The sequence below is a fragment of the Dendrobates tinctorius genome, unplaced genomic scaffold (assembly GCF_039654945.1).
Source record: "Dendrobates tinctorius isolate UK_male_01 unplaced genomic scaffold, ASM3965494v1 ptg000017l, whole genome shotgun sequence".
Lineage (NCBI taxonomy): Eukaryota > Metazoa > Chordata > Amphibia > Anura > Dendrobatidae > Dendrobates > Dendrobates tinctorius.
Window position 1 is genome coordinate 14253255 of NW_027361685.1, and position 26820 is coordinate 14280074.

Genomic DNA, 26820 nt, shown 5'->3' on the forward strand with positions numbered 1-26820 from the left:
GTGGGACGCCGGAAGATGAGAATAACAATATTTTTTTTGATTATTTTTTACATTCTATCTTTTACTACTGATGCTGCATAGGCAGCCTCAATAGTAAAATGTTGGTCACACTCGTCAAACACTATGTTTGACGAGTGTGACCAACCTGTGAATCAGTTCTCCAAGCGATGCTCCAGATCGCTTGGAAAACGCTAGCATTCCGTAAGCTAATTACGCTTGCAAATCGCTAGTTTTTCCACGGGAAAATCGCGGGAATTTAAAATGCGATTTTCCCGCGGAATGGAATTCCGGAATTCTTGCGGTAACTTCCGTGGGAATTCCGCTATGTGTGAACTTAGCCTAACGATTGTCGAGGAATATGATCCCGGCTGCAGCATTCTAGACAGATTGGAGGGGGGAGAGTTTGGTAAGAGGGAGACCGATTAGAAGAGAGTTACAATAGTCAAGACGAGAATAATAAGAGAAACAGTGAGGCTATGTGCCCACGTATGCAGAAAATTTCTGCTTCAAAATCGGACTCCTTCCCAGAAAACGCGCGTTTTATTTCCGCGCGAAAACCGCGCGTTTATGCGTTTTTTTCCATGTGTTTTCTGACTCATAGGAAAGAGCAAAAACGCTGACTTTTCTGCAAAATTAATGAGTATGCTGCATTTTTTACCGTGAAGCGTTTTTCGCGGAAAAAAAGCGCATCAATGTGCACAAAATGTGTGGACTTCATTTAAAACGAATGGGATGCTTCTTGTATGCGTTTTTGAAGCATTTTGACCTGGACAAATGCTTCAAAAACGCTTACATGGGCACACAGCCTAAGAGTTTTTGTGGAGTCAAAAGTAAGAAAAGGTCGAATTCTAGAAATGTTTTTGAGGTGCAGATAACAAGAGCGAGCCAGTGATCGGATGTGGGGGGCAAAGGAAAGCTCGGAGTCAAGTATGACCCCAAGACAGCGGGCATGTTGCTGGGGAGTAATAGTGGAACCACACACGGAAATGGCAATGTCGGGTATAGGTACATTAGCAACGGGAGGAAACACAAGGAGTTCAGTCTTTGACAGGTTCAGTTTCAGATATAGTGAGGACATGATGTTAGACACAGCGTTTAGACAATCGCTGGTGTTTTCTAGAAAGGCAGGCGTGATGTCAGAAGAAGAAGCGTATAATTGGGTGTCATCAGCATAGCGATGGTACTGGAAACCAAATCTACTGATTGTTTGACCAATCTACTGATTGTTTGACCTGATCCTTGAGGAACCCCAACAGTAAGGGGAAGATGAGAGGAGGAGGAACCTGCAAAAGATACAGTAAAGGAGCGGTCAGAGAGATAGGAGGAGAACCAGGAGAGAACGGTGTCCTTGAGGCCAATGGAACGGAGCATAGTGAGGAAGAGCTGATGATCCACAGTGTCAAATGCTGCAGAGAGATCCAAGAGAATTAGCATGGACTAATGACCATTTGATTTAGCTGTTAGTAGATCATTAGAGACTTTAGTGAGGGCAGTTTTAGTAGGGCGTAAAGAACGGAAACTGGATTGGAGAGGGTCGAGAAGAGAGTTATCAAAGAAATAGTAGATAAGACGGGAGTTGACAGGCAATCCAGGAGTTTAGAGATGAAGGGAAGATTAGAGACAAGTCTATAGTAAAGCCCCCGTTACACACTGTGATATCGCTAGCAATATTGCTGTAAAGTCACCGATTTTGTGACGTTGCAGCGATATTGCTAGCGATATCGCTGCATGTGATACTTACCTCCGACCGGCTCCCCCGCTGGTTATTGCTGATCGCGCGAGAAGCTCCTGGATCATTTCTCATCGCCAGCTTCCTGCGGCGCTTCCTGCTGTGACGATGAGCGACGCGTGGAGCCGGGCGGGAGGACGCAGGATCGCCGCGTCTGACAGGTAAGTAGCGATCCCCGTCCCCTGCGATGTCGCTGGTGAGATCTGCCTGTGTGGCAGCGATCCTGACCGCATCATATCGCTGGTCAGGATCGCTGGTGAGTCGCTAGGTGTAACGGTACCCTTAGCGGCACAGTTTTGGTCGAGGGATGGTTTTTTTAAGTAGTGGATATATGATGGCATGGTTAAATGAGGAGGGAAAGATACCAGAAGAGAGAGAGAGGTTATTTTAGTTAGGTGAGGGGTGAGAGCAGGGGAAAGGGACTGGAGGAGATGTGACAGAAATGGGTCACTGGTGCAAGTAGTTGGGCGAGATGATGCAAGGAGCCTGCTTACTTCTTCTTCTGTGACTGGTTCAAAATCATAGAGTGCGCTAGATGCAGTGGGGGAGGGAGGACTGTTATGGATGAGTCACCGAAGGAGGAAAAAACAAAAATAATAGCTAAGTCCAGAAAACCAGAGAAGTTGGAAGCTATCGGATTGCAGACCCCTGAACCTATCCACAACAACTAGCAGTAGCCGTGGGGGGTTCCTACGGTGCCTTAGACCCCTCGATCACAGCCGGAGAACTAAATTAGCCTAAAGACAGAAAGGGGAAATCTAAACTGCCCCAGAGCAGACCCCAAAGGAATAGGCAGCCCCCAACATATAATGACTGTGAAGCAAGATGAAAAACACTAACACAGATAGAAAGATAGTTTGAGCAAATGATGGAGCCCAAGCTAACTAAATAGGACAGGATAGAAAAGCTGCTGTCTGCAATCCGCAAAAACCCTATCCAAAAATGAACCAACAGACTAATAGGAAAAACAGGCCCTGAAGTCACTAGGCTTCAAAAAGACTATATCAGCACTTAGGTATATTCTGAAGACAGAGCCAGAGATCAACAGATCAGAGACAAAAATGGAATTCAGCTCACCCCCGGCCGGGGATGGCTGAACTCCAAAAAACAAGGCAAACAAAACCAGAACTAAAGTGTACAAAAGGCAGAGCAACACTTAGCTTTGAGAAGCAGAAATCAGACTGGTCTCCAAGAATCCAGCAGGAATTCACCAGCGAGGCAGCAGGGCGTCGGCTGCCTTATATCCAGTCATCAGTTCCTGTGACCCAGTCATCATCTACCTGCTCAGCTGTTTGGTGATCAGCCTCACTACCTTCCTTCGCCAGAAGAGGGAGTTCATCAGACCTCACTGGTGAAGGGAAAAATGAACTCACAACAGAGGACAGTGCATGGTATGAGGTGATAGGGAGATAATTTCCTGTCCGAGCTGGTCAATTTTTTCTTTGAAGTAATTCACCAGATCGTTAGGTTGAAGCTCCGTGGTTGGGGCCTGTACTCTTGGGTTGAGTAAAGAATGAAAAGTGTCAAAAGAGACGTTTAGGGTTATTGGACAGTGAGGTGATGAGCGTGTTGAAATAGGTTTGTTTTGAGATGTGAAGGGCAGTGTTGTATGTTCTAAGCATAAACTTATAATGGATGAAATCTTCGTGTAGATTGGATTTTCTCCAGACGTTCAGCGCACCTGGAGCGCCGCTGCAGGAAACGTGTTTGCAGGGTATGCCAGGGTTGTCGCCATCTGTGTTGTGGTGGTCTATGTTTAGGAGGTGCAAATTCATCCAGGGCACTTTGAAGTGTTTCATTGTAATGTTTCAATGCAGAATCAGGACATGAGAGGGAGGAGATAGGGGCCAATGAAGACTGCAAGTTCTCCATAAGTTTCTGGGTGTTAATGGCCTGTATGTTTCTATAAGTATGGACAGTGGGGGTGACCTGAGCGGCCTGGCAGTTCTTGATAGAGAATGAAAGAAGGTTGTGGTCAGAGAGCGGGAGAGGGGAGTTTGCAAAATCATCCATGGCACAAAGCCGAGAGAAGACCAAGTCGAGGGAGTTTCTGTCTCCATGCATTGGAGAATTAGTAAGCTGCGAAAGGCTGAACGAGGAGGTTAGAGATAAAAGGTGAGTAGCAGATAGGGAGAGGGGAAGAGCAATGGGGATGTTGAAATCGCCCATGATGAGGGTAGGGCTGTCACAAGAGAGAAAATGTGGAAGCCAAGTGGCAAAATGATCCAGGAACTGATGGGAGGGGCCGGGAGAATGATATACCACCGCCACTTGCATTGAGAAGGGGGTGTAGAGTCTGACGGCATGGACCTCAAAAGAAGAGACAAGTGAGGGTACTTGAGGGATAACCTGAAAGGTACATTTTGGTGATAGGAGCAGACCAACGCCTCCACCTGCTCTAATAAAATACAATGCGGCGAGGAGCCCTGCTGTGAATAACGCTTAAAAGCAGCTACAAATATGATAAAACTGCATAAAAAGGGCATCTAAGTGGGCACCGAAGGGCGTTACTGAAAGGGTTAAATGACTGAACCCGGCCCGAATGGGTTATGACCATGAGAACTGGCATGAAAGCCAGCAAATAGCCATGGTATCTCCATTTCACCTAATCTTGAAAGCTGGCCACTGGAAGGGCATGGTGAAACCAGAGTTACACAGTGTAAATCACTACAGGGTGGGCCATATATATAGATGCACCTAAATAAAATGGGAATGGTTGGTGATATCAAATACCGGGCACACCCAAGGATTTTTGGTGCAAAAAAAATCAGAATTTTAATATATACAATAGCCACTAGTTACAAACGTTTCAGTCGTGATAGACCTTCATCAGTGTACTAGGGTTAGTTTCTAGATGCTAGTGTGAGTAAATCACAAATAGTAGCCAAAGATCGGGTAAAGAGTGTAGTACGGAACATAGGGAGGTGACAACTCCCTGTCTTGCGGTGGATACTGTGACATAGGATACCTGGCATATACCTATTTTGGCATACTGCAGGTCACTGACCACCTAAGTTCCGGGCTACACTCTTTACCTGATCTTTGGCTATTTGGCTACTATTTGTGATTTACTCACACTAGCATCTAGAAATTAACCCTAGTACACTGATGAAGGTCTATCACGACCGAAACGTTTGTAATTAGTGGCTACTGTATGCATTAAAATTCTGATTTTTTTGCACCAAAAATCCTTGCGTGTGCCTGGTATTTGATACTTGGTTATAAGGTTTGGGAACCTACTGTGTGGCACCTCCCTGTTTGGCTGTGCTAACATTTATTCCTATATGGTTGGTGATATCAACTTCCTGTTTGTGGCACATTAGTATATGGGAGGGGGAAACTTTTCAAGATGGGTGGTGACCATGGCGGCCATTTTGAAGTGGGCCATTTTAGATCCAACTTTATAAATGGCCCACCCAGGTGTATCCATATAAATGGCCCACTCTGTATATAAGGCCAGAGAAACATAACTAAGACAGAAGCAGAAACCTGGGTACCTGTACACGTGTACAGTGTTGTAATACCTGCACAAGTGGGGACGCCCATGCAGTGTTGTGAATTTCCCAGGGGTTCTCTGTCTTGGTGCATCTCTGATATTCCAGATGGATGATGTTTAAAAGCTTCTTGGTGATGATGTGAGTATACAGTATGTAGTTAATGTTTATATGTGCTTAATCATTATATGTATTTAATCTTTATATGTACTTAACCTTTGTATCTTAAAATATACAAAAGTGTACGCAATCATACTATTCAATTATACTATTCCTTTAATTTTGTACTTTAAAATAAGTAGTAGCCTTATTTAAAGCCGTATCTGAACCTTAGTGTAATAACTTGTTAATATAGCATAGTATATGTGTATGTATGCATGGTATATGCCTGGATGTGTATATATGCATGGTATATGCCTGGATGTGTATGTATGCATGGTATATGTGTATGTGTTAGGTTGAACAATAAGCAAAGCTCCCAACAGTCCCGATTCTCGCGGGACAGTCCTGTTTTTGACACCCCCAACCCGCGTCCCGCCCGGGACGCTATTTTTCCCGCATTGCACTGAGCCGCCATGCCCCACCATTCACCGACCCCATGATCCTCACCCTCCCAGAGAGCCACCGCAGCCTGCAATTGTTAGGGACGGCGGAACGCACTAAATATAAAATAACGTAAAGTGTGTTCGCTGCCCGGGATCCACCGTGCAGAAGGTGTTAACACTGCTGCTAGCTGATGTCGGACGTACAATATGGCGGTATAACGCACGCGGGTTGAACGTCACCCAGGTGCACTGAGCGATCTCTGTTTTACTCACAGAGATGCCTTAAGTGCAAAACACAAAAGGGCTGAGCCTGTTAGCATCACAGGTCTCAGAGGAGTGCACGCATCGTATATGGTCACAGGAGCTGGGCCCTAGGCAGAGGATCAGCGTCCGTCTAGACCTACCGTGCGTGCGGCGTCGCAACTGCGGACGCCAAAAGGAGCTGCAGACTGCAGCGCGGCGACAGACACTGCCGCTAGTCGACAATGCCCAAGAGGGGCGCACTGTCGGACGCTAGTACTGTGTAGATGCTTATTGTGGCTAGAGCTTGCCACTGGCTGTTACTGACGCTAAAGCTAAGTGTGACGCCCCTGAGGCTCAGTCGCCACAGAGGTACTGCACCTTGCTCTCTCTCCAAGGTGGGGTACCCCACCATCCAAGTAAGGTGGGAACTCCCTTTCTACACTCCAACACTCGCACCCCACACAACAGGGTAGTTCTGCACAACCACATTGTGGCTCCATGCTCAGAGGGTAGCAGAGCACCTTTGGTGGTTCCCCGCTTGGAACACTGGATGTGCTGGGAGGTGGGTGGAGTTAAGATACATAAAAGAGTGGGAAAGTATAGGATGTGAGGTTCAGTCTGACAGAAGGTCGGGAGGGTAGGAAGTCACTCAGACAGGAGTGAGGATCCCTGGAAGAAGGGATGGAGGAAGGAGTGCTGCAGCTGCCTCAGTGATCTGAGCCACCTGGCACAGGAAAGGAACAGAAGGAGAAAGACATAAAACTGAAACCTAAGCTTCCATAAGAAAGAAAGACAAGTACGGAACAAAGGAGTAGAGAGAACAGAGAGGACGTGGGTTAGAAGAGGAACCCTGACTATAGGTTCTCAGCGCAAGGCTGGGGCCCGATCCCCGAGGTTGTATGGACACTTATGGTTCTGCAGCAGACAACGGTGGAGTAGATGGCTGTAAATGCACTACTCCCATCTAAGACTTGGGGCACAACAGCAATTGTATAGGGAGCCGGGACTCAGGAGGAGGGAGTCCCCGAAGCAGGCTACAGCTGTCTGCCGTACAAGTAGGTTCTTGGGAACATCTGACAGGAGGAACTCCAGCGTACCACGGTACTGGAGATCTTCACACTTCAAGGCGCTATAGAGGAGACGTTCAGGAAAAGCACATAAGTTGGCGGAGTGTGGAGGGGAGCTTTCCATCTTGCCTGAGGTTGACTGGGTCCCTGACCTGGAGAACACGGCACAGAAGCGGGCACTACTGACTGTGAGTAAAGCCTTGGAACTACATGCCCTGGTGTCCTCCATTCCTTCCTGCGTCCGTCTGCCTGACACTGCTACATCCCCTGCGCCGGACACTACACCATCAAAGTGTCCCCACATCTACACTGCCCTGGGACAACAGCCCTGCCTGTGGAGGGCTATACCATCATTGCTGCATCACACCATCTGTCCCAGAGGATCTCTTTGCAGCGTCGGCTTAACACCTCCCTTGCCGAACACCACAGGTGGCGTCACAAACTATTCCATTCCATTACACCATTCACATCCCCGCCATTGACTTGGGCGCCCAGGGCCACCGCTGCTGTGACACATCCCACTGACACCGGCCCGGTACCCCACGGCCCTGGGAGGGCGACCCACTAAGTCCCTATACACACTCATAATATCAGAGGGAGGGGATCTTAATGAGTCATTCGCAGGTTCATGCAACCATCATCATTCACACAGTAGCAACTAGAGACTATACTAGCGCATGGCTGAGCGGCCATGCGAACCTTTTATAGCCAGGACTTTCCGGAAGCTTCCAGATCCCTGAGATGGACCAATCAGATCTGGAGAAGGATCTGGACATGTGGCTCCCGTTCTGCAATGGGAGATTGTCTCGTGAGCATGCTCAGTGGAGCGACAGAAGGACTTAGCCTCTGGAGCGATTTGCTGCTGAGCAGACTGCATTGCCATTGCTGACCCAAAGGTGGCAGCAATAGCCAGCCCCACAGAGCAGGTCTGGGCAGAGTGTCTGGGAAGCTGGGATTGCTGAGCAATCTCCTCTGCGGTCGGTCGGTCGAAAGACAATGGGAGACTGCAGAATGTGAGGCTCTGGATTCCTGTAGAACCGCAGCAGGAACGCGACACCTAACATTACCCCCCCAGGGCCCCCTTCCCCTTGAGCCTTCCAATCCACCAAATAAAGTTTTTTGCCACGTACCACCTTGTGTCCCACAGAGGCATAGGCCTCAGGCTCGTCCGAAGACAAGTCTGACTCCGCAGATGACTCGGAAAACAGGGACATGTGAACAGGTTTGAGAAGGGACACGTGGAAGGCGTCAGGGATGGCTAAGTCGCCAGGAGAAGTTGGAGCGGGGCACCGATGTGTGTCGACGGGCGTCTTCACTCACTTTAGAGGATAGAGTGACATGCGGGGTGCGACCCAGACTGTCGCGAACCTCCATTGCCCGGTCTGCCACCGGCAAGGGATACAGTAACCCAGCCAGCCTCTGTTTAGAGGAGCTGCTCCGAGCATAAGAGGCGTATGCCTGAATGTATTTTTTAGCGTCCCGAGCCCTGTGCGGCCACCAATAAGAGCTTGCCAGGAGTTTTGTGGTCTGCTTGTAGCCAAAGTGACCATCCACCCTGGACGCGTGTGCCCACGTGAGAACCTTGGACCGTAGATGAGGCGGGACAAAGGTCTTGCCTGGCAGCAGTGACTCGAGGACGACCGGAGCCATGGTCTTCAGATTCCCAGTAGGTGGCGCGGAAAGATCTGCAGGCACCTCCGCAGAGGCTACTTGGACGACTCCCCCCATGCACTTTCCCACACAGTCTTTGCTCCATTCTATTATTCTCCCCGAGGAGAACTCTATATGAGGGGAATGGCAACAGAGCCAGGGAACCCCGAGGAGCACCTGATCGATGCCCTCTGGCATAATGAGCAGGGACACCGTCTCCCGATGAAAAGGTGGAATTGAGAGCTTAAAGGGGTGCTGTTTGGTGGGTAATCTGGGATGATAAGGTCGACCCGTTTACCACCCTGATGGGTACTGAGTGAGGAAGTGGTACCAACGGGATAGCGTGCTGTTGGGCGAAGAACGAGGACATAAAGTTCCCTTCTGCCCCGGAATCCATTGTGACCTGTACCTCCCAGGAGGAATCACCGCTATCTAACATCCCTTGGAGCGCTGGATTGGGGGAGACGGTCTCCATAGCGAATAGACCCTCACCAATTACCAGTGGACGTGGTCGTTTTTTCGGCCGCTGCGAACACCTGTTAGCCACGTGACCAGACTGTCGACACTGGTAACAGCGTGTGGAGCGTTGTGCCGGCCGTGTCTTGAGACCGGCGTGGGACACCTCCATGGGCTCTGGAGGTAAACTCTCTTGCTCAAGAGGTTCTAGAGGTTCAAAGAGGTTGGGAGCCAAGCTAATCTTCCGTCTGGATTGAGCACGCTCCAGCCCGCGCTCCGAAAAACGGAGATCGATGCGGGTGGAAATAGCAATCAGCTCTTCCAGACTTATGGGAACCTCCCTGGTAGATAGAGCATCCTTAACATGCTCCGCCAAACCTCTCCAGAACACAGGGATGAGGGTTTTATCAGGCCATTCCAGCTCGGAAGCCAGTGTCCGGAAACGGACGGCGTACTGGCTGACCGAGAGGGATCCCTGTGTTAATGCTAGTAACTGGAGAGAGGTGTCGTGAGTGACCCGTGGCCCCAAAAAGACCTGCTTCAGAGATGTTAGGAACTGAGCAGTGGTCCGAATCACAGGGTCACCACGCTCCCACAGTGGCGTGGCCCACTCCAACGCCCTGCCCGACAGAAGGGAAACGATAAACCCCACCTTAGCCCGCTCTGTAGGGAATCACACGGCCAGTAACAAGCTGGATAGAGCACTGGCTCACGAAACCCATGCAGGAGGCAGTGTCACCAGAAAATTTATCAGGCAACGGGAGGCGGCAAACTGTCGGTGCAGACGTGGACACATGCGAGACAGCCTCTGCGACTGACTGCACAGCAGCCTCAGTAACCTTCACAGCTGAGGCAGAACTCTCGAGAGTCGCCAACCTGCCCTCCAGCTGCCGAATGTACTGCAATAGCTGCTGCTGGTCCGCCATTACTAGCCAGACCCTGGCGCTAGTATAATGTTAGGGACGGCGGAACGCACTAAATATAAAATAACGTAAAGTGCGTTTGCCACCCGGGGTCCACCGTGCAGAAGGTGTTAACACTGCTGCTAGCTGATGCCGGACGTACGATATGGCGGTATAGCGCACGTAGGTTGAACGTCACCCAGGTGCGCTGAGCGATCTCTGTTTTACTCACAGAGATGCCTTAAGTGCAAAACACAAAAGGGCTGAGCCTGTCAGTGTCACAGGTCTCAGAGGTGTGCACGCACGGTATATGGTCACAGGAGCTGGGCCCTTGGCAGAGGATCAGCATCCGTCTAGACCTACCGTGTATGCGGCGTCGCAACTGCGGACGCCAAAAGGAGCTGCAGACTGCAGCGCAGCGACAGACACTGCCGCTAGTCGACAATGCCCAAGAGGGGGCACACTGTCGGACGCTAGTACTGTGTGGATACTTATTGTGGCTATAGCTTGCCACTGGCTGGCGCTGACTCTAAAGCTAAGTCCCTATACACACTCGTAATATCAGAGGGAGGGGATCTTAATGAGTCATTCGCAGGTTCATGCATCCATCATCATTCACATAGTAGCAGAGTGGCCATGCAAACTTTTTATAGCCAGGACCTTCCGGAAGCTTCCAGATCCCTGAAATGGACCAATCAGATCTGGAGAAGGATCTGGACATGTGGCTCCCGATCTCCAATGGGAGATCGTCTCGTGAGCATACTCAGTGGAGCGACAGAAGGACAGCCTCTGGAGCGATTTGCTGCTGAGCAGCCTGCATTGCCATTGCTGACCCAAAGGTGGCAGCAATAGCCAGCCCCACAGAGCAGGTCTGGGCAGAGCCTCTGGGAAGCCGGGATTGCTGAGCAATCTTCTCTGCGGTCGAAAGACAATGGGATACCGCAGAATGTGAGGTTCTGGATTCCTGTTGAACCACTGCAGGAACCCAACACCTAACAGTAATGATGTGGCTGGGCTGTGTGTTCTGTACGCACAGGACCTGTGAGAGGGGAGGAGTCAGGGTTCACATGATCAGGGGCCTCTGTGTCTGCACTCTGCAGGACTCTGCTGTGCTGGTTGTCTTGGTGCTGGATGAGGTAAAGTTTCTGTGTGGGGTCAGGAGTGCTTTACAGGGTGGATGTAGCAGAGCTGTGTGTGTACAGAGCAGAGCCGTGTGTGTATGAAGTGTACAGAGCGAAGCCACATGTGTACAGAGCGGAGCTGCGCGTGTGTGTGTGGGGCGTACGGAGTGGAATCACGTGTGTATGGAGCCGCGTCATGTGTGTATGAGGTGTACAGAGCGGAGCTGCACATGTATGAGGTGTACAGAGCAGAGTTGTGTGTACTTGGTGTATGTAGCGGAGCCATATGTGTATGGGATGTACAGAGTGGAGCCAAGTGTGTACAAGGCATACAAAGCAGGCTTTTCCCAAAGGACACAGGAGTACATGGCGGAGCACTTTAAAACTTGCACATGACAGTCCACCAGAAGTGATGTACTGGAAATTAGGTAAATTCATGAGGAGATTGTGACGGAACCAGGAATGCTTCGGATCCATCACCATGTCCTCCTCCGACAGTGCGGACAGCAGGATCGCCTTGGAATCGGGGATGTTGGCCATGTGAGTGGATCATGATATGTCCTGCACCGGGAGGGTCAGGTGGGCGTTACAATGGGAGCTGGGCTGCTATAGAATCTTTCTTTCTCATTCTATGTTCTGTCTTTCCCTCTATTTTTCTTTCTCCCTCTCTGGTCTTTCGTTCTCTAATCTTTCTTTTTTTCTTTCTCTCTCACTGTTCTTTCTTTCTTTTTCTTTCCTCTTTCTTTCTTTACTTCTTTCTCTCTCTCTGTTCTTTCTCTGTCTCTGTGTTATTTCTTTCTTTCCCCTCTTTCTTTCTCTCTCTGTTCTTGCTTTCTTTCCCCTCTTTCTCTGTTCTTTCTTTCCCCTTTCTCTCTCCCTGTTCTTTCTTTCTTCCCCTCTCTCTTTCTCTCTGTTCTTACTTTTGCTCTGTTCTTTCTTCCCCTCTTTCTTTCTGTTCTTTCTCTCTCTGTCCTTTCTTCTCTTGCTGTTCTTCCTCTCTCTGTTCTTTCTTTCTCTCGCTCTCCTTTCTCTGTTTTCTTTTTTCTCTCTTTCTTTTCTCAGTACCTGTCAGTGTGCCTATAGTACCAGCCACTGTGCCCATAATGCCAGCCACTGTGCCCTCTTTACCAGTCAGTGTATTCAGCAGTGCTAAATGGGTGCAGTTGGGCATGGACATGAGTGTGAATAGTTGTGAAATGGGTGTGGTCAGGGGCGTGGCCTAAATTTTGCCACGGCTCGCTGTGCGCGCCGCATTATTTTTCCCTCTCTTCCTTCTTCAAAAGTTGGGAGGTATGCAATAAGAAATGTTCACTAGTTGCATGCTCCTGGCCAAATGGATACTGATTAGTGTGCAATAAAGAAATCACACCAGAGACACAGGCGGATGTAACCTCTCTTCGATCAATCTATGGCACAACTCCAAGAGCTTTATTAATCCAAACATAGGTTTATATATCCCCTGTAAGGGGGCTCTAAAATGGGAGTGATCGGATGTATTCCATTGGTTAGTGGGTTGGGCAGTGAGCTAGTCCGTGGGCGGATCCATAAGGTAATCTGGCTGGGTTGGTCCATGAGGTCATCAGAGTGGGCGTCATCGTGGGCGGATCCATGAGGTCATCAGAGTGGGCGTCATCTTGGATACCAGCACATGGTGTGTGGTGAAACAGGAAATGGCAGCTATCTTTAGTGTCCCACTTTGATCTGAAAAAGCTCATGTAAGGTGAAATAATACACTTTATGGGTAGTTCTCAATCTCTTATGTCGAGGTTAAGTATTTGATCTTAAGGCTCTCCTCAACATATGTATGCATGGTATATGCCTGTATGAATGTATGATGGTATATGTGTAGATATATGCCTGTATGTGTAAACATGCCTGGAATATGTGTATGACTATGTATATGCATTGTGACACTTCGACTATCTGTGGACGGGGAATACTCACTTGGCCAGTCGTTGAGGCATACGCTGGGACACTCAGGGTTAAAACAAAAGTCCAATCGATTAATACTGAGCATAAACCGAATCTCAGGTACTTGGTAACTTGCAGCACCCCGTGCACTGTTCGGCTCTACAGTACCCATGGACCTCACTGAGTCTTGGTGTACCTAACACGGATTAGTGTCCATTAACTGTCCACAGGTTCCTCGATACCTCTTATCCTCAGAGGCATCCTCTCCCGAGGTATACCACAGGTTCTCTCTCTCTGGCACAGCCTAGCCAGCACTGCCCGTGCACAAACACACAGACTCCATCTTGGGTCTTCAGACACACCCCCTTGGGTGGGGTATGTAGGTGTCTGGATCCACCCATCTCTCCAAGTCACCTGGAAGCCTTCCCAATGTATATTAACCTTCAGCAGTACATCTGCTGAGCAAAACAAGCCCAGGCTTCCATCACAGGGCCACCCACCTCTGTGATACATACCGCCCATTAACCACATGGACACTCGCCATACCACATACCTCCCCACTCTGCCTAAGGCTCCGAGGCTTGGCACTTGCTATTACCCGACCAGAAACCCATCTCAGTCGCCTCTGAAAGTCACACCGTCTGTCAAAATCGGGCCGAATCACTGAACCCTTTTGGAACTATCCGTCGTCCGACTCCTTCACCTCCTCTGATAGTGTTGCCCCTTTGTTGGACCACCCCCATCCCTGGCGGTCAGTACAGTGTGGTGATTCCCTGACACCTATACCTTCTGTCTGGTCTGACCCTTTGTCACCACGTCTGCTACAGGGGTTTCCTGCCTAGGTCACGCATCACTGAACTCACAGAAGAGTCACTACTTCTAACTCTTCCTTGTCCTCTTCCATCAGGCCACTTTCGGTTGTCTCTCTATTGACAGTTTCTCCTTTTGTCTTTATTACCCAGAGAGGAGTCGTTCCATTTATCTTCCGGTTGAGTACTTCAAGCCTTTAAAGAAACCCTCGTCTCTCAATACCTCGAGTTGAAAATGGCCGCCATCTTCTTCGTCTTTCCTGCAGCTGTTTATTAATTTGCAGTCTCTCAAGTGTCAGCTGCTCTACCTCTCTTAGGTACGCCATGCGATGTTCCAGGAGCATTCGGATATTCTCAAGGCTCTAGATTGATCCGACAAGGAAGAATGGAACCATCCCACCTTCACCAGCTACCTGGGCTTCATCATCAGCCGGAATCCTCACTCTAGCCACAGCGGACTTATCTACGATATAAGCACCTCTATATTTTCCAATATGGCCTTGTTCACTGATTGACACGTTGACAAGTGACCTCTGAGCTCAGAGACTTCCTTCTCCAGCTCATCAACTCTGTACTCAGCCACTTGTCTCAGGTCCTTTTCTCGCTCGACATGGTCTCTTATTGTCTCTTTAACCATCTCCACTTCGTGAGCCTGTTCCCTTTTGGCTAGCACGTGTCGGACCATAAATTCATTAATTAAAGTTTCAGATGGGGCAGCTTGCCAATCCACTCTCTGCTGCTTCAGAGTTCAACCTATTTCTTCATCTGCAGGTTAAGATTTTTGTGGGTCTTCCCTCCATTACCATCAACCACCCCTAGGGCCTCAACAGGGCTCTCTGAAGAGTCAATGTTCTCGCTCCCAGACTCCATCTCTCCACCCTCGGGTTCTCTGGAGTTCTCACCCCCTACTGTCCTGTTGTCACACGCCTCAGTATAGTTCCCTTCCTCTTCCAGAATTTTGGCACAGTTGTCATTTTCCACCACCTCTGAGGCAAATGAACCACCAGTCCACTCTCCATAACCTTTGTGGGTTTTCACTCCACCTGCACTCTCTGGGATTTCTCCTACCACGATCTTTGCTGAGGCATCTCCACCATCACAATATGTCAGTTTAATTTTCAGCACATCAACTGTTACCTCTGTGCTGGGGTTTGTCAGCGGCAATGTGACCTCTTTATCTAGGACATTAAGTTTGTTTGCACCTGACCCCGTCTCTTCTTCAGAGTGTTCAGCCTGACCTGCCTTTCTGCAGCCGCCATGTCCCTGGCGACCAGGGGAACCCTTGCCATTTTTACTCGAGTCCACCTTGCCGCACTCTCTTCAGACATTTCCCTCTCCTCCCTCAGTTCCCAAAACCATTTAAAGTCCCGGCCTTTTACAATAGGGAATGGCAAGTCCAGGACTACAGGGACGTCATGGCTGGTAATAATCGTGGGTGTCTCAATCTTTATTTTTTTATATAGCGCTAACATATTCCGCAGCGCTTTACAGTTTGCACACATCATCACTGTCCCCGATGGGGCTCACAATCTAAATTCCCTATTAGTATGTCTTTAGAATGATTACTCTGGACACTAGATAATTCCTAGGGACCCCATGGATGCTGTGGACTTCCATCTTCCTTTTGGGAATCAGATAGATTCCCGTCTACACCACCACACTTCCTCCTCCAGCCTCTGTCTTCCCCCCTCCAGCCCCTGACGCCCCCCCCTCCAGCCTCCTTCCTAATTTAGAGCTTTTGTTTTTTTTATCAGCATAAATTGTCATTTAAGAAACGATTGTCCATTCAAGAAGAGATTTGTGTTGGCAGATTATCCTAGGAAAGCGTGTTAGATGATAATAATCGTGCTGCCCATCTCACCCGACGAGCAAGCAGCACCCTTGTTCGTTGGGTGAATTGACCTTTTAAGGGAGCCCGACGTACTCACTAAATTGTCCCTATCCCTAAGTTTTTTTGGATGCAGATTGCTCTCACACGAGTGTTTTTTTGATTTGGAAAAGAAAGAAATGAGGATGGAGAATCAAAACTTTAAGGCTAAAAAATATACTCACACATATATACACCAACTGTATAGACACACATATAAATATTTATGGTGTATACATTAGGCTATAAGACCTGGAGACTGTTATTACACATGCTGCCACTAGGTTTATTTTCTTTTCTTTAAAAAAAAACAAAAAAAAAAACTGTCGCTGTCAGGAGTGGGATTCGAACCCACGCCTCCACGTGGTGACTGCAGACGCTGAACACGCTCCCTGGTGCACAACAGCTTGCACCTCCAGGGACCAGTACTGCTGCTGTCAAGGAGTGGGATTTGAACCCACGCCTCCACATGTGGTGACTGCAGACGCTTAACACGCTCCCTGGTGCACAACAGCTTGCACCTCCAGGGACCAGTACTGCTGCTGTCAGGAGTGGGATTCGAACCCACGCCTCCACGGGAGACTGCAACCTGAACACAGTGCCTTAGACCACTAGGCCATCCTGACTGCTGACATTGACATGCTCCCTGGTGACACAAGAGTTTGCACCACCAGGGACTTCAGTACAGATCTGCTGTCCAAATCAGACATTGGGGCCCCTGGTGGGACTTCTGGCAAAGCCAGAGGGGACATTGGGATGTCATTTGAAAGCTAATTACCAGACTGAGGTGAGGGAGCAGTTCTTGGGGCTGTGTGGTGCTCTGTTGGGCATTTGTGCACCCTCAAGCCTGCACCACAAGGACCACTTTTATCCATGGACAGCCAGGCTCTGACCCCCTGAATTCAAATTCCATTTGGAGCAGGGGGACAAGTGATGTTGCTGTATGTAGGTGGCCTCCTGGATGATGTTCCTGCCAAGCTTGATTTGCCTGACCCCTTCTGCAGAGTAGTTAAGGGGATTGAGAACCCCCAAGACTGCCCCAGACTGAAAATGTCTTTTCAAATCTGCTGTCCAAATCAGACATTGGGGCCTCTGGTAAAGCCAGAGGGGACATTGGGATGTCATTTGAAAGCTAATTACCAGCTTCTTTTTCATTACTTTAGTTCTGCAGACAGATGGTAAACGCCATTGTCTGTAAAGACCCCGTTACACACTGCGATATCGCTAGCAATATTTTTGAACCCCTCTCCATAATCTTTGAAAATTCTTGGAGAACAGGAGAAGTGCCAGAAGACTGGAGAAGAGCAAATGTTGTTCCTATCTTCAAAAAGGGGAAGAAGGTGGACCCAGGCAACTATAGGCCGGTGAGTCTGACTTCTATACCAGGAAAGATCTTTGAACAAATTATTAAACAACATGTATGTCAATACCTGGATAAGAATGAAGTGATTAAACAGAGTCAGCATGGGTTTCTAACTAATAAGTCATGTCAGACTAACTTAATTTCCTTCTATGACGGTATCACTGATTGGGTGGATCAAGGAAATGCTGTAGATATAGTATATCTTGACTTCAGCAAAGCATTTGACAAAGTCTCTCATACAATCCTTATTGAAAAAATGACTAAGTATGGAATGGACAAGGCAACTGTTAGGTGGATTCATAACTGGCTTAGTGATCGGACCCAAAGAGTGGTCGTAAATGGCTGCACATCCAGTTGGAAGAATGTCTCAAGTGGGGTACCACAGGGCTCTGTCCTGGGCCCTGTATTGTTCAACATCTTTATCAACGATTTAGATGAAGGAATTGAGGGTAAACTGATTAAATTTGCTGATGACACAAAGCTAGGAGGGATAGCTAATACTAGAGAAGAGAGAGAGAGGATTCAAAAAGATTTAAATAAACTGGAGAAGTGGGCAGCAACTAACAGAATGGTTTTTAACAGGGAGAAATGCAAAGTACTACATCTGGGCAATAAAAATGAAAAAAGCATATATAGAATGGGAGGAATAGGGCTAAGTGACAGCACATGTGAAAAAGACTTGGGTATACTAATAGATCACAGACTGAATATGAGTCAACAGTGTGATGCAGCAGCAAAAAAGGCAAATGCAATTCTAGGCTGTATTAACAGAAGCATACAGTCTAGATCACGTGAAGTCATTATTTCCCTCTACTCCTCTTTGGTCAGACCTCATCTGGAATATTGTGTCCAGTTTTGGGCACCACATTTTAAAAAAGACATCAACAAACTGGAGCAAGTTCAGAAAAGAGCGACCAGAATGGTGACCGGTCTGCAAACCCTGTCTTATGAGGAAAGGTTGCAGGATTTGGGAATGTTTAGTTTGCAAAAGAGAAGACTGAGAGGAGACTTAATAGCTGTCTACAAATATCTAAAGGGCTGTCACATTGTAGAAGGATCAACTTTATTCTCATTTGCACAAGGAAAGACTAGAAGCAATGGGATGAAACTGAATGGGAAGAGACACAGATTAGATATTAGAAAAAACTTTTTGACAGTTAGAGTGATCAATGAGTGGAACAGGCTGCCACGAGAAGTGGTGAGTTCTCCTTCAATGGAAGTCTTCAAACAGAGGCTGGACAGACATCTGACTGGGATGATTTAGCGAATCCTGCTTTGAGCAGGGGGTTGGACCAGATGGCCCAGGAGGTCCCTTCCAACTCTACGATTCTATGATTCTATATTGCTGTAAAGTCACCGATTTTGTGACGTTGCAGCGATATTGCTAGCGATATCCCTGCATGTGATACTTACCTCCGACCGGCTCCCCCGCTGGTTATCACTGATCGCGCGAGAAGCTCCTGGTCCATTCCTCGTCGGCCACTTCCTGCTGGGCTTCCTGTGGCGCCCAGGGCGGGAGGACGCAGGATCGCCGCGTCTGACAGGTAAGTAGCGATCCCCGTCCCCAGCAATGTCGCTGGTGAGATCTGCCTGTGTAGCAGCTCACTAGCGACCACCTAGCGATGCACCAGCGATCCTGAACGCGTCATATCGCTAGTCGGGATCGCTGGTGCATCGCTAGGTGTAACGGTACCCTAAGTGTTACAATGAGTCACTTCTAACTGGCTAGATAGAAAAGTTGCAGACTCTGTAATCTCAGGATAAATTACCGTATTTTTCGGACTATAAGATGCAACGGACCATAAGAACACCCCAATTTTCAGTAGGAAAATAGGGGGAAAAAAAATAATGTGTCAAATGGGGGTCCGTCTTACAGTCCGAATTCAGCTTACCTGGGAAGGGATCTGGCACAGGTGAAGTAGTCACAGGGGTCATTCAGTGGTCCAGGCTCGTGCGGTGGCGGCTCTGTGCTAGGGCAGGTTGGTTGTGCTGGGGCAGCAGCGCTGAGGCAGGGGCAGCAGCAGCGCTGAGGCAGGGGCAGCAGCAGCGCTGAGGCAGGGGCAGCAGCAGCGCTGAGGCAGGGGCAGCAGCAGCGCTGAGGCAGGGGCAGCAGCAGCGCTGAGGCAGGGGCAGCAGCAGCGCTGAGGCAGGGGCAGCAGCAGCGCTGAGGCAGGGGCAGCAGCAGCGCTGAGGCAGGGGCAGCTGTGCTGGGGCAGGGGCAGGTGGGCTCTGTGGTGGTGGCAGCGGGCGGCGCTCTGCGGTGCGGTGGTGGCAGCGGGCTGTGCTCCGGTACAGGGACGGCGGCTCCGCCGCGATTTCTTCGCAGCCCGGAGGCCCCCGCACTTCCCTTGCTGGCCGCCGCCATGTTGCAGTGGCCTCCGGGAGCATGGACGCCGGAAAGAATCTGCCGCAGACCTCAAAATTTGAAATCTCATTTTCAAAAGTGAGAGCCGGCTAATGGTGCCAAAAATGAGAGCAATAGCTTTAACAACCGGTTCCACCGAACCGGGGAGAACCCGCTGAATCCCACCCCTGGCTGCGCCCCGAGGGCTCATAGTGCTGCGCTGTGTGGAGTGGGATTCGAACCCACGCCTCCACGTGGTGACTGCAGACGCTGAACACGCTCCCTGGTGCACAACAGCTTGCACCTCCAGGGACCAGTACTGCTGCTGTCAGGAGTGGGATTCGAACCCACGCCTCTACGGGAGACTGCCCCGAGGGCTCATAGTGCTGCGCTGTGTGGTGCGGGGTGGGCAGGGTCAGCGCTGCGCCCCCAGGGCTCATAGTGCTCCGCTGTGTGGTGCGGGGTGGGTGGGGTCAGCGCTGCGCCCCCAGGGCTTATAGCGCTGCGCTGTGTGGTGCGGCGTGGGCGGGGTCAGCGCTGCACCCCCAGGGCTCATAGTGCTCCGCTGTGTGGTGCGGGGTCATCTCCCATCTCCTCCCTGGCTCTGTGCTGCTGTGTAAGATCGCTTAGTGGTGGGGAAGGGGCGGCAGTGACTGGCCGGTGGGCAGGGTCACTGTGCTATGGGAACCAAGATCCGGCCTGCATAGAAGGTGGAAGAGGGAGGAGTCGTGTGACACGCCGAGCTGCCTGTGACTCATCCCCTGGCTCGGGGGGCGGAGTCAGCGCCGTGCAGCACACAAACAGTCTCTCCCTGGCTTGCAGTACAGTGAGGCTGGGGGATGGGCGGCCGGGCTCTGTGTCACGTGGCTCCGAGCCCACCCCCTGCTTTCTCGGTCTAACTGCAGCAACAATGACGTCACCTGAGCGCCAGATTTGAACCTTGGAGCTGCCAGCCGGTAACTGTATGCCTGTATGGGGTCAGCTGTGGGGGGAGGCAGGGGGTCCCTGCAGAGTGTATGGGGTCAGCTGTGGGGGGCACTGCGGGTAGACAGGGGGTCCCTGCAGAGTGTATGGGGTCAGCTGTGGGGGGCACTACGGGGGAGACAGGGGGTCCCTGCAGAGTGTATGGGGTCAGCTGTGGGGGGCACTGCGTGGGAGACAGGGGGTCCCTGCAGAGTGTTTGGGGTCAGCTGTGGGGGGCACTGCGTGGGAGACAGGTGGTCCCTGCAGGGGGAGGTGAGGACAGTGTATGGGCACAGCTGTGGGGGGCTGTGTTGTCACTCTGCTGTGAACACTAATTATGAATGCAATATTTCCCTTATTAATTATTGTTTTTTTATTTCTCTGTCTCTCAGTAGGTAACACTTGGGGCAGTCGCCCGCTCTCTGTGTGTCTGCTGGCAATATACGCTCGTAGAAAAAGGGGTTAATGTACCAGTACAATTCATAGGACTTAATTTTTATTCTATGTCAAAATTCAATAATTTCCTTTTCCCTTTTTTTTCCAATAGGTAACAAGGCATCGTGGACACTAAACTGGCTCAAGAACTGGCGGGACAAGGACACCAAGTTTGCCTCATGGACGACATCGCTATGGAGGAACACAGCTCTCCGGCCACAATCATCATGTGGAGCAGCTAAGCCTCTTCATCCTCGGTTTGGGTAAGTGACAATCCATGTATGTATGGTCTAAGGAGCGGTCATGGCACATGTACATACATGTATGTGTAAACATGTATATACAGTCAGCTGTCATGGCACTCGGGAAGTCACACCAGGGGGCTGTGTGGCCCTGTAGGCCTCTACACCACCACACAGCCTCCCGCAACCCGCTCTACAGCACCACACAGCCTCCCGCAGCCCCGTCTACACCACCACACTTCCTCCTCCAGCCTCTGTCTCCCCCCTCCAGTCCCTGACGCCCCCCCCTCCAGCCTCCTTCCTAATTTAGAGCTTTTGGTTTTTTTTATCAGCATAAATTGTCATTTAAGAAACGATTGTCCATTCAAGAAGAGATTTGTGTTGGCAGATTATCCTAGGAAAGCGTGTTAGATGATAATAATCGTGCTGCCCATCTCACCCGACGAGCAAGCAGCACCAGGGTGGATAAAAATCTTGAATTTTTTAAAAAAATCAAAAAAATCAGATTTTTTTGATTTAAATCAGATTTTTTTGATTTAAATCATTTGATTGCAGTTTTCATAATGTGATTTCAAACGGCAAACAAGTCCTTGGATATCCTTTTGACAGTATTTGCACTTTGCTCTTGCACCTTTCTTTCCAAGATCTGCTGCTGGCATCTCAACAAAATGAACCCAAATAGGGTCTCTCTTACGACCTGCTGCCATGGCTCACACAGATCACTTATGAAGTTTGATTGTTACTACAGCCTGAGCCAAGCACTGCTGATGTTACTACAGCCTGAGCCAAGTACTGCTGACTATCCAACAAGTTTGGGCACGTCAACTGAATGCAGGGAAAAAGAAACTAAACCAAAACTGAAACCAAGCTAGAAGTGTGGAATTAAAGGGGCAGTATGAACAAAATGTGGAGGCTATTAATAGTTTATACAATTAAGACATGCTGCTTTTAAACACCTACCTATTGCCATATAGTAAAACAAAAAAGATTTTTACTTACTTTGGGGTCCCCCCCTCACCCTGGCGTTAGATCGTTGCCCCTACTTTCGTCCGTGTAACTATGGGCGCACATGCACACTGCTCTCACTTCTCATTTTAATCGTGATTTATATTAAAAAAAACCTTTTGATTTAAATCAGTGATTTAAATCATGATTAAAATCATGATTTAAATCGATCCGATTTAAATAGAAAAAAATCTTTTGATTTAAATCGTGATTTAAATCGGCGTGATTTAAATCAATCCACCCTGAGCAGCACCCTTGTTCGTTGGGTGAATTGACCTTTTAAGGGAGCCCGACGTACTCACTAAATTGTCCCTATCCCTAAGTTTTTTTGGATGCAGATTGCTCTCACACGAGTGTTTTTTTGATTTGGAAAAGAAAGAAATGAGGATGGAGAATCAAAACTTTAAGGCTAAAAAATATACTCACACATATATACACCAACTGTATAGACACACATATAAATATTTATGGTGTATACATTAGGCTATAAGACCTGGAGACTGTTATTACACATGCTGCCACTAGGTTTATTTTCTTTTCTTTAAAAAAAAAACAAAAAAAAAAAAACTGTCGCTGTCAGGAGTGGGATTCGAACCCACGCCTCCACGTGGTGACTGCAGACGCTGAACACGCTCCCTGGTGCACAACAGCTTGCACCTCCAGGGACCAGTACTGCTGCTGTCAAGGAGTGGGATTTGAACCCACGCCTCCACATGTGGTGACTGCAGACGCTTAACACGCTCCCTGGTGCACAACAGCTTGCACCTCCAGGGACCAGTACTGCTGCTGTCAGGAGTGGGATTCGAACCCACGCCTCCACGGGAGACTGCAACCTGAACACAGTGCCTTAGACCACTAGGCCATCCTGACTGCTGACATTGACATGCTCCCTGGTGACACAAGAGTTTGCACCACCAGGGACTTCAGTACAGATCTGCTGTCCAAATCAGACATTGGGGCCCCTGGTGGGACTTCTGGCAAAGCCAGAGGGGACATTGGGATGTCATTTGAAAGCTAATTACCAGACTGAGGTGAGGGAGCAGTTCTTGGGGCTGTGTGGTGCTCTGTTGGGCATTTGTGCACCCTCAAGCCTGCACCACAAGGACCACTTTTATCCATGGACAGCCAGGCTCTGACCCCCTGAATTCAAATTCCATTTGGAGCAGGGGGACAAGTGATGTTGCTGTATGTAGGTGGCCTCCTGGATGATGTTCCTGCCAAGCTTGATTTGCCTGACCCCTTCTGCAGAGTAGTTAAGGGGATTGAGAACCCCCAAGACTGCCCCAGACTGAAAATGTCTTTTCAAATCTGCTGTCCAAATCAGACATTGGGGCCTCTGGTAAAGCCAGAGGGGACATTGGGATGTCATTTGAAAGCTAATTACCAGCTTCTTTTTCATTACTTTAGTTCTGCAGACAGATGGTAAACGCCATTGTCTGTAAAGACCCCGTTACACACTGCGATATCGCTAGCAATATTTTTGAACCCCTCTCCATAATCTTTGAAAATTCTTGGAGAACAGGAGAAGTGCCAGAAGACTGGAGAAGAGCAAATGTTGTTCCTATCTTCAAAAAGGGGAAGAAGGTGGACCCAGGCAACTATAGGCCGGTGAGTCTGACTTCTATACCAGGAAAGATCTTTGAACAAATTATTAAACAACATGTATGTCAATACCTGGATAAGAATGAAGTGATTAAACAGAGTCAGCATGGGTTTGTAACTAATAAGTCATGTCAGACTAACTTAATTTCCTTCTATGACGGTATCACTGATTGGGTGGATCAAGGAAATGCTGTAGATATAGTATATCTTGACTTCAGCAAAGCATTTGACAAAGTCTCTCATACAATCCTTATTGAAAAAATGACTAAGTATGGAATGGACAAGGCAACTGTTAGGTGGATTCATAACTGGCTTAGTGATCGGACCCAAAGAGTGGTCGTAAATGGCTGCACATCCAGTTGGAAGAATGTCTCAAGTGGGGTACCACAGGGCTCTGTCCTGGGCCCTGTATTGTTCAACATCTTTATCAACGATTTAGATGAAGGAATTGAGGGTAAACTGATTAAATTTGCTGATGACACAAAGCTAGGAGGGATAGCTAATACTAGAGAAGAGAGAGAGAGGATTCAAAAAGATTTAAATAAACTGGAGAAGTGGGCAGCAACTAACAGAATGGTTTTTAACAGGGAGAAATGCAAAGTACTACATCTGGGCAATAAAAATGAAAAAAGCATATATAGAATGGGAGGAATAGGGCTAAGTGACAGCACATGTGAAAAAGACTTGGGTATACTAATAGATCACAGACTGAATATGAGTCAACAGTGTGATGCAGCAGCAAAAAAGGCAAATGCAATTCTAGGATGTATTAACAGAAGCATACAGTCTAGATCACGTGAAGTCATTATTTCCCTCTACTCCTCTTTGGTCAGACCTCATCTGGAATATTGTGTCCAGTTTTGGGCACCACATTTTAAAAAAGACATCAACAAACTGGAGCAAGTTCAGAAAAGAGCGACCAGAATGGTGACCGGTCTGCAAACCCTGTCTTATGAGGAAAGGTTGCAGGATTTGGGAATGTTTAGTTTGCAAAAGAGAAGACTGAGAGGAGACTTAATAGCTGTCTACAAATATCTAAAGGGCTGTCACATTGTAGAAGGATCAACTTTATTCTCATTTGCACAAGGAAAGACTAGAAGCAATGGGATGAAACTGAATGGGAAGAGACACAGATTAGATATTAGAAAAAACTTTTTGACAGTTAGAGTGATCAATGAGTGGAACAGGCTGCCACGAGAAGTGGTGAGTTCTCCTTCAATGGAAGTCTTCAAACAGAGGCTGGACAGACATCTGACTGGGATGATTTAGCGAATCCTGCTTTGAGCAGGGGGTTGGACCAGATGGCCCAGGAGGTCCCTTCCAACTCTACGATTCTATATTGCTGTAAAGTCACCGATTTTGTGACGTTGCAGCGATATTGCTAGCGATATCCCTGCATGTGATACTTACCTCCGACCGGCTCCCCCGCTGGTTATCACTGATCGCGCGAGAAGCTCCTGGTCCATTCCTCGTCGGCCACTTCCTGCTGGGTTTCCTGTGGCGCCCAGGGCGGGAGGACGCAGGATCGCCGCGTCTGACAGGTAAGTAGCGATCCCCGTCCCCAGCAATGTCGCTGGTGAGATCTGCCTGTGTAGCAGCTCACTAGCGACCACCTAGCGATGCACCAGCGATCCTGACCGCGTCATATCGCTAGTCAGGATCGCTGGTGCATCGCTAGGTGTAACGGTACCCTAAGTGTTACAATGAGTCACTTCTAACTGGCTAGATAGAAAAGTTGCAGACTCTGTAATCTCAGGATAAATTACCGTATTTTTCGGACTATAAGATGCAACGGACCATAAGAACACCCCAATTTTCAGTAGGAAAATAGGGTGAAAAAAAATAATGTGTCAAATGGGGGTCCGTCTTACAGTCCGAATTCAGCTTACCTGGGAAGGGATCTGGCACAGGTGAAGTAGTCACAGGGGTCATTCAGTGGTCCAGGCTCGTGCGGTGGCGGCTCTGTGCTAGGGCAGGTTGGTTGTGCTGGGGCAGCTGCGCTGGGGGAGGGGCAGCAGCAGCGCTGAGGCAGGGGCAGCAGCAGCGCTGAGGCAGGGGCAGCAGCAGCGCTGAGGCAGGGGCAGCAGCAGCGCTGAGGCAGGGGCAGCAGCAGCGCTGAGGCAGGGGCAGCAGCAGCGCTGAGGCAGGGGCAGCAGCAGCGCTGAGGCAGGGGCAGCAGCAGCGCTGGGGCAGGGGCAGCTGCGCTGGGGCAGGGGCAGCTGGGCTCTGTGGTGGTGGCAGCGGGCGGCGCTCTGCGGTGCGGTGGTGGCAGCGGGCTGTGCTCCGGTACAGGGACGGCGGCTCCGCCGCGATTTCTTCGCAGCCCGGAGGCCCCCGCACTTCCCTTGCTGGCCGCCGCCATGTTGCAGTGGCCTCCGGGAGCATGGACGCCGGAAAGAATCTGCCGCAGACCTCAAAATTTGAAATCTCATTTTCAAAAGTGAGAGCCGGCTAATGGTGCCAAAAATGAGAGCAATAGCTTTAACAACCGGTTCCACCGAACCGGGGAGAACCCGCTGAATCCCACCCCTGGCTGCGCCCCGAGGGCTCATAGTGCTGCGCTGTGTGGAGTGGGATTCGAACCCACGCCTCCACGTGGTGACTGCAGACGCTGAACACGCTCCCTGGTGCACAACAGCTTGCACCTCCAGGGACCAGTACTGCTGCTGTCAGGAGTGGGATTCGAACCCACACCTCTACGGGAGACTGCCCCGAGGGCTCATAGTGCTGCGCTGTGTGGTGCGGGGTGGGCAGGGTCAGCGCTGCGCCCCCAGGGCTCATAGTGCTCCGCTGTGTGGTGCGGGGTGGGTGGGGTCAGCGCTGCGCCCCCAGGGCTTATAGCGCTGCGCTGTGTGGTGCGGCGTGGGCGGGGTCAGCGCTGCACCCCCAGGGCTCATAGTGCTCCGCTGTGTGGTGCGGGGTCATCTCCCATCTCCTCCCTGGCTCTGTGCTGCTGTGTAAGATCGCTTAGTGGTGGGAGAGGGGCGGCAGTGACTGGCCGGTGGGCAGGGTCACTGTGCTATGGGAACCAAGATCCGGCCTGCATAGAAGGTGGAAGAGGGAGGAGTCGTG

At 49.5% G+C, this 26820-nt stretch overlaps 1 protein-coding gene and 2 non-coding genes across 3 annotated transcripts in view; all 3 read right to left on the minus strand.

Moving 5' to 3' along the window:
* The window catches only part of LOC141082449 (gastrula zinc finger protein XlCGF66.1-like), a 533652-nt gene that overhangs the window by 410246 nt on the left and 96586 nt on the right, over window positions 1-26820 (minus strand). The window lies entirely within an intron of this gene.
* On the minus strand, window positions 16338-16420 carry TRNAL-CAG (transfer RNA leucine (anticodon CAG)). The gene has a single exon. It is a non-coding gene; the product is annotated as a tRNA-Leu (tRNA).
* Window positions 22934-23016, minus strand: TRNAL-CAG (transfer RNA leucine (anticodon CAG)). The gene has a single exon. It is a non-coding gene; the product is annotated as a tRNA-Leu (tRNA).